Source organism: Urocitellus parryii, chromosome 12 (assembly GCF_045843805.1).
Source record: "Urocitellus parryii isolate mUroPar1 chromosome 12, mUroPar1.hap1, whole genome shotgun sequence".
NCBI classification, from domain to species: Eukaryota; Metazoa; Chordata; class Mammalia; order Rodentia; family Sciuridae; genus Urocitellus; species Urocitellus parryii.
In genome coordinates, this window is record NC_135542.1 from 65116026 (window position 1) to 65123182 (window position 7157).

A 7157-nucleotide genomic window follows, 5' to 3' on the forward strand; every position below is an offset into this window, starting at 1 on the left:
GCAGGAAGCAGAAATGGGGTGGAGGGGAAAAGAGTCTGTGAGGGAAATGGAGAAGAGTTCGTTCCTATGGAGGGGGGACTGAGGGAGGCCATGGGAGGAAAGTTGGGAACAACACCAGAGGCCGTAGAGCCTCGTCACCCCCTTCGGCGAGGCCAGCTCTACATGCTCGCCTCATGTGGGTGTGAGTGGCACCTTTGGTGGGGGTGAGGGAAGAGGTGGGTGGCTTCCAGACTGTGAACATGGGCCAGGGGTGCCATCAGTCCACTGGAACAATTCAGTAGAATTCAGGGTGTAAGCATTGGGATTGGGCCAGGTCTTCTAGAATCTCAAGAGGACAGGGGCCCCTGCCTCTGAATTTCTGCTTCCTTTCTGAGGTCTTTGGACATTTTTTCCCTCATCACTTCCTTCTCCAGGGTGAGTGCGGTAAGTGGTTGAGTGGTTAGGAGACAGGGTGCTGTACCCGGTCTGGGATGGGCCTGTGCTACTCAGAAGCAGTCACTGCTGCCTTCCTGGAACTGGGTCTGCTGGGCCCAGTCTGTGTCCTCAGCTCACAGCCCTGCTTGGTCTGTACCAGGAGCGTGCATGAAGAAGCATCGGGAATTCCTGTGCTCCGTCCTCATCTCCCTCTTGGCTTGCCATTCCTTGTTCTATCTTCCATCCTTGGAAGAACGTAAGATCTCTCTTTGGAAAGAGTCCACCTGGGCACAGTAGCACATGCCTGTAATCCTAGTTACTTGAGAGGCTGAGGCAGGAGGATGGCAAGATCAAGACTAATATGGGCAGCTTAGCGAGATCCTCTTCAAAATATGAAGGTAAAAAGGGCTGGGGAATGCAGCTCAGTGGTACAGTGCCCCTGGGTTCAATCTCTAGTACCACCAAAACCAAAACCCCAAACAAACAAACAAATAAAAAAACCCTCACAAAACGAAACAAAACAACCCTCAAAGTATTTGGAGAGGGTCCAGTTTTGAAGTCCTCTGTATGAAGCATACCATTCTGCTGTGCCCTTTGATGACTGAAGGTCAGGACAGCATCACCTTGTGTCGGTGGTGGAGAATGTTGAGGCCTGACTCCTGTTCCTCTGGCTGGGGTCTGCAGCTACATTCACCCAATTCATGAACCCCACCCCTTACTCCCAGGCTCCACCCCTCTCCTGTATTGGGGGAATCCTTCCAGGCTTGCATGTGGTGGGGGAGAACCTTCCTTCTCCCTGTACTCCACAACTGCCCTGCCTCTTCAGATGTGGTCAGGGGGCCTTATCTCCTATAGGATGCAAGTTTAGACGTGTGGTTGATATCTGGATTGCAAACTTCCCATCTTTTCTTTATTCTGTTTCCCCATCCACCCCTCAATTGCTAAATCTTACTGCCAGGCTGGCTTGAGCTTCACCCACCTCCCTTGGGGCCAAAGCAGTGTGGGTTGGGGGTGGGTGGGGAAGGGACAGAGCCGACTTCAACGGTGTGCCTCCTGGAAACCACATCAAATGGTGCAGCTAGGAATTAATAAATAAATTTGGGAGACAAGTCAGTTACCCTTCCTCTGTGCCCCTGTCCCCAGGGGCAAACAGCAGCATGTGGTTCCCAGCCTCAGCACGCCTTCCTGGGGGCAGGCCCAGCACTGCAGCTGGCTTCTGTCAGATTAAGCAGGCAAGATGCGACAGGCCTCTGTCCTCTGGGGAAATGGCTCCCTTCCTGGGAGGTGGCGAGGACATTCCGAGGTTGCTCTGTTCCTGCCTTCTCCCTGTACCCCTCCCAGTCTTACTGGATTCAGGGTATCCCAGTCACTGCCACTCCCCACTCCTGATGGCCTGACATTGTGCATCTGAGCAGGGAAGGTGCTAAGCCTTCAGAACATGCCTGTTAAATGCATGTACCACAGTGACCTCCCTTAGGATGGGTACAGATGATGATTATTTAAAAACATCAGACTACTTTTTGGAAAACGCTTCTTCATTCAGCAAATACTTAACAACGCCCAATTTGGGACAGAGGTTTTGCCGGGTTTTAGAGTTACGGAGACAAGACACAGCCCTGTGCTAGAAGCGATCACAGTTCTGTGGGGGAAGTCAGGCACTATGATTACAATATGAGGCACTTCAGGGGAAAAGGGGGGCACTGAGCTCAGCCTCAAGGGCTCCGCAGAGGGCTTCTCAAACAGTTGATGCCTAGTCTGCATTCTGAGGGACAAGTTATTATGGGGCGGGGTAGGGTAGAAGGGAGAGGCAGGAAGTGCTGTTTCAAAAGGAGGGGACAGTTGCAAAGTTGCAGCGGCAGGGAGTGAGGTGAAGAGGGAGGGCAGTGAAGATTTGCACTAGCTGGGTCCAGGCTGTGAAGGGAGCAGAGGCCTGCTGAGTATGGGAGCTCCGCGCACCAGCTAACAGGGTTGCATCCAAGAGGGGTGTGGGTGGCCTGGGGTGGTGGCTGCAGACTTATTTCTTCTCTTAAGTGTTTTAAAAGGGATTGTGATTCTTTTCAGTTTTCTATGTATTGGGGGTGGATATTTTTAATTTTTTCCTATCTAGAAACAACAACACCATTCCATAGAATCCAGAAGACTAGGGCAGCAGTCTTCCAAATCTCAAAGCAGCATTAGGGGAAAATGAGTCCTCAGACATTTGCTGCCACTGAATTTTCTGTGCTTGCATTATGTCGGCATATCCTTTAATCAAAGATTCTCAAGTTTTAGTGTGCATAAAGATCACTTAGGATGTTTATTAAAAATGTGCATGTTTGAAGTCTGCCCTAGAGATTATGATTCTGTAGGGTCCAGTAAAGCTCATTTTCTAAACAAACCTCCTAGATCAGATGTGGTCAGAGAACACACTTGGAAAAACATTCCTGCAGTCTGATTATTTCCTCTAGGGGAATTTGCTTGCAATTCAGAGGTCAGTCACAAGATGGCAGTAGTGCTTTGTGATGATTTAATTAAAGTGTCCTCTGGGGTTAGTTGCTCCAGAGACAGTTCTTTTACTGCAAGAATGTGTAGAGATGACTATCTTAGGTAATGTCTAAAATAGTATGGTTATGAAATCTTAAATTTCAAAGCTCAACTTTAAATTTAACTTTCAAATATTAGATGCTGACCTTTTCAATGCGATGACCACTATCCATGTGGAGCTTTCAACACCCAAAATGTGGGTAATCTGAATTGCGATGTACTGAAGGTGCATTGGATTTTAATGATGATGAATATGATATGATGATGATGATGAGTTTCCTCCTGCCTTTATTCTGGGGTGGAGAATCCTCCTCCTCATCTTCCCTGTGTTCATCATCATGAACAAGGTGTCGGGGAGGGGGAGGTCTCACTTCTGACTCAGAGCAGGGAGAGGCCATACTGTTAGATTGTGGCTGGGACAAGGAACTGCCCAGCCACTAAGGCCACTTCAGCATCCAAGCTTAACCCTTGGTCTCTACTTTTTCTTGGGGTAAGATGGCACTGGTGGTCCCGTATAAATTTGAAACTGGGGAGAGTTCAAAAGTAGTTCCTGATTTAACCAAGAAGATGCTGTGGAGAGGTCTGTGGGATAAATTTCAAAAGCGCTTAGTCTCGGTTGTTTAGCAAGTTTCAGACCCCACAGAGAGCATTTGCCTCACACTAGTCCAAAGGAGATTCCCATCCACTTTAGCACCTCTGTGTCACCATGGATTTCAAGGGTGTTGTCAAAATTAAAAAGAGCTGGGGGTGATGGCACAGGCCTGTAATCCTAGCGGCTTGGGAGGCTGAGGGAGGAGGATCGTGAGTTCAAAGCCAGCCTCAGCAATTTAGCAAGGCACTAAGCAACTCAGTGAGACCCTGTCACTAAATAAAATACAAAATAGGGCTGGGGATGTGGCTCAGCGGTCGAGTGCCCCTGAGTTCAATCCCTGGTACCCGCTCCCTCCGCCCCCCAAATTAAAAAGATATTCAGACTTGTCACCAGAGATGCCACAATCTATGACTACTTTTCTGCTTGTATGGATGATTATAAATGGCAGCAGTGGAGTTCAGAGCTGGAGGGGCCTTGTTCTGCTGTTTGTGTGGCTGATTTCTCTGAACCCATGTGCTGTAGGAGACCTTCCTGCAGCAGTGTCTGTTTCTACTTTATTTTTTCTACCCACCTCTGCTTCTCTGGCACCAGGTTTTGACATTTCTAAGTAGAATTGGTAGGCAGGCCAACTCATTTGGTTTCTTTCTTTCTTTTTTTTTTTTTATGTTCCCTGTCATTAGTACATTTAAGGCATCAGAAACTCTTTGCCTAATGTTCTTCAATCATTAAGCTGAGTCAGTGACCAAATAGTTGTTTGAGTTGGTGACCTGTGACACCAGCTCATTAGCTACTGTTAGGTGTTGTGCTTGTCCACTGAACTTTCTCACACACTTTTGTTGAAAAACAGCTCAAGCTTTTTCTATTTTTATCTCCCTTTTTTTTTTTTGCTTCACTTACTTCCTGACAAATCAAGTCCATAAATTCTTTGGCCCATTTTCTACCCCCATGATCCTGGCCAGTAGCTTCTGCTGTGTGTCCACATAACCATGGCTGGGGTGGGGGTCTCTGGACTCCCAAAGTGAGCTTCCTGAGCTGTTGAATCTCCACATTGTACTTAGAGTCATTTGGGGTCCAATGTTCATGTTTATTGGTCCTAGGGGTTTTTCGGTAAAATCTTTCTAAGTGAGTTGGTGCTGGAAATTGGAAATACAATGAATAAAATTTTACCTGGTTTAAGGAAGCATGCCTCTCACTAAGAACTTAGGCTGAAAAAAAAATATTCCCCCCTCTTTATTTTTGGGAGGTGGGGTGGTTAGGGTCTCACTCTGGACCTTGTACATGCTTGGCAGGTATTCTATTACTGAGCTACATCTCTAGTCCTAAAATCTCTTAATATTTTTTATCACGAATCAGAAGGCATAGCTTAATGATAGAGCATTTTCCTAGCAAGTGCAAGGGCGTGGGTTTGAAAACCAGAACAACAAAAACAACAACAACAACAACAAAAAACCAACAAACAAAACCAAAAATGAACAAACTTGATTTACATTTTGAAATTATAGTTTTGAGTTAAGTAAAATTCTATTACTAAAATTAATTCCACCTGTTTATTTTTACTTTTTTCAATATGACTGCTAGAAATTTCAAATGATAAACGCGTGCCTCACATTCTATTTCTCACAGTGCTGCGTTTGAAATCATGGAAATTAATTTCTTCATTTCGAAAGCGAGGGAATCAAGGCCCCGTGTGATGGCAAGTGTGCTAGCCCTGCATTGAAGTTCAAGTCCAAACTCACATCACATGCCTTTGGGCAAGTGTTGTGCCTTCTCTTAGCCTTCATCTCATCATCTGTTAAAAAGGGATAATTACAGCCCCCCTCTTTAAAAGGCTTACTTAAAACAAGAGAGATAATGGGTATGAAGGGACCTGTGCAAACTAGGAAGCATCGCAAAGATCTGAAGGGACTATTGTTGTGGCTACTGATAGTAACTAGATGGCAGACCAAACAAACAGTCACTGGGGAAGGCCCCTGGGTTTGGCCCTTCTAGACTCCTGGAATTTCACCATTGTGTTCTGGAGTTACTAGACCTGCTCATGACATGTAAAATGATCACAGGATGAAAATATTCAAGGAAGAAATGGGAAACATCCCAAGATATATATGGCTCATAGTTACTGCTTTTTCTTTTTACAATAAGCCTTTACCGATCTGCAACCATAGAATTGGAAGGTTGGGGCAGAGGAACAAGGAATAACAAAAATGATTGACATGTTTCTGTTTGCCAAGGGGTTTGTCACCTGAGCAGGGAACAAAGGCAGAGATGCAAATGATGAAGGAAGCTGCCAGCCAGAGACTTCCAGTGGGAGCACTGGAGCTAGGGACGCGGGCAGGCTGCCAATTCCCCACCCGCTCTCCATTCTCTTCTTCTTCCTGGCCATGTAGAATCTTGACCATGTTAGGGTTTGGCAGTTGGCTCACCTTCAGCACTTCATTTTCTGGCCTGGTTTTGGAAGCTAGGAGTAGCCAAACTATGTAGTTCTGGATACCGAGAGGGAAGCAGAAGTTGTGGGGTTGGGCCTCCAGGAAAGCTCCTTAAAAGGGGAGGACATTTGGCTGGTGTCATACCACAGTCTTCACTTTCCCTCTTGCCTGGATCATGGCCATGATACCAGTGACTCCAGCAAACACCTGGAGAGCATGAGTTTGAAAGTCAACCCTGCCGTGAGAGAGGAGAAAGCTAGACTAAGCTTGGGAACTGCAGAACATGAGATGCTGGGTTGCCCGAAATTTTCAACCTTTGATTTTCTCATTGCATAAGAGAGAAACGAATCCCTATTTTTTTTAAGCCACTGTTATTTGAGTCTCCTGTTCTCTGCAGTCATTCCAACTCCTGAATGCCATTAGGCATGCTAATGCATGTGTCCAAGTCCCATGTGTCTGTGGCAGGGAGAGAGTTAGAGGATTTTATTAGGGTCTGGGGATGGATGGACACATGAAAAGGGGAGGGCCACTCTTGAGCCCTTTCCCAGCAGGCGGGGTGGGAAGCACCCTCTCCTCCTTTGGAAGATGTATCCAGTACTTGCTTTAAGAATCTCAAAGGAGATAAGAGAAGGGAAGAACATAAGACAAGTGAACAATTAAGTATGGACCTGCACCAGGGCACCCTACTACACAACTCCCTGCAAATGCTGATGTAAGGGGGGAATTAATTGGCAATAATATATTTATTTTGAACTGATTTCTTTTGTAAACATTTTGGTTAACAATTTAAAAAAAATTAAAAAATTAAAAATTAGAAAACATAACCAAGTTTACCATCTTAACTCTGAACAGAGTTTTTTTTCTTATTCGCTATGCTGGGGATTGAACTCAGGGTGTTCTCCCTCTGAGCGAATCCCTTAGCTCTTTAAAATGTTTTATTTTGAGTCAGGTGTCTCGCTGAGTTCCCAGGCTGGCCTTGAACTTATTTATGCTCCTCCTGCCTCAGCTTCCTGAGTGACTGGGATTCAGGTATGTACCACCCTGCCTGGCTGAACAGATTTCTTTTTAGTATCATCCTTTAAAACAAGTTTTCTTTTAGCTTCCATGCAGACGATGAGCCTTAAGACTTTCTTCTAGGGAAAAGAGAGGAAGGTAGTGCCTTTGGGCTCCAAGTTGACATTGCCACCTCATTATTGAGATTGTGG

The 7157-nt window shown here is 45.9% G+C and overlaps 1 pseudogene; it reads right to left on the reverse strand.

Annotated features, from left to right (window-relative positions):
- Nucleotides 1-3339: 3339 nt before the first annotated feature.
- LOC113198323 (transcription factor Dp-2-like) lies at nt 3340-5925 on the reverse strand (annotated as a pseudogene).
- Between the last annotated feature and the right edge of the window lie 1232 nt (nt 5926-7157).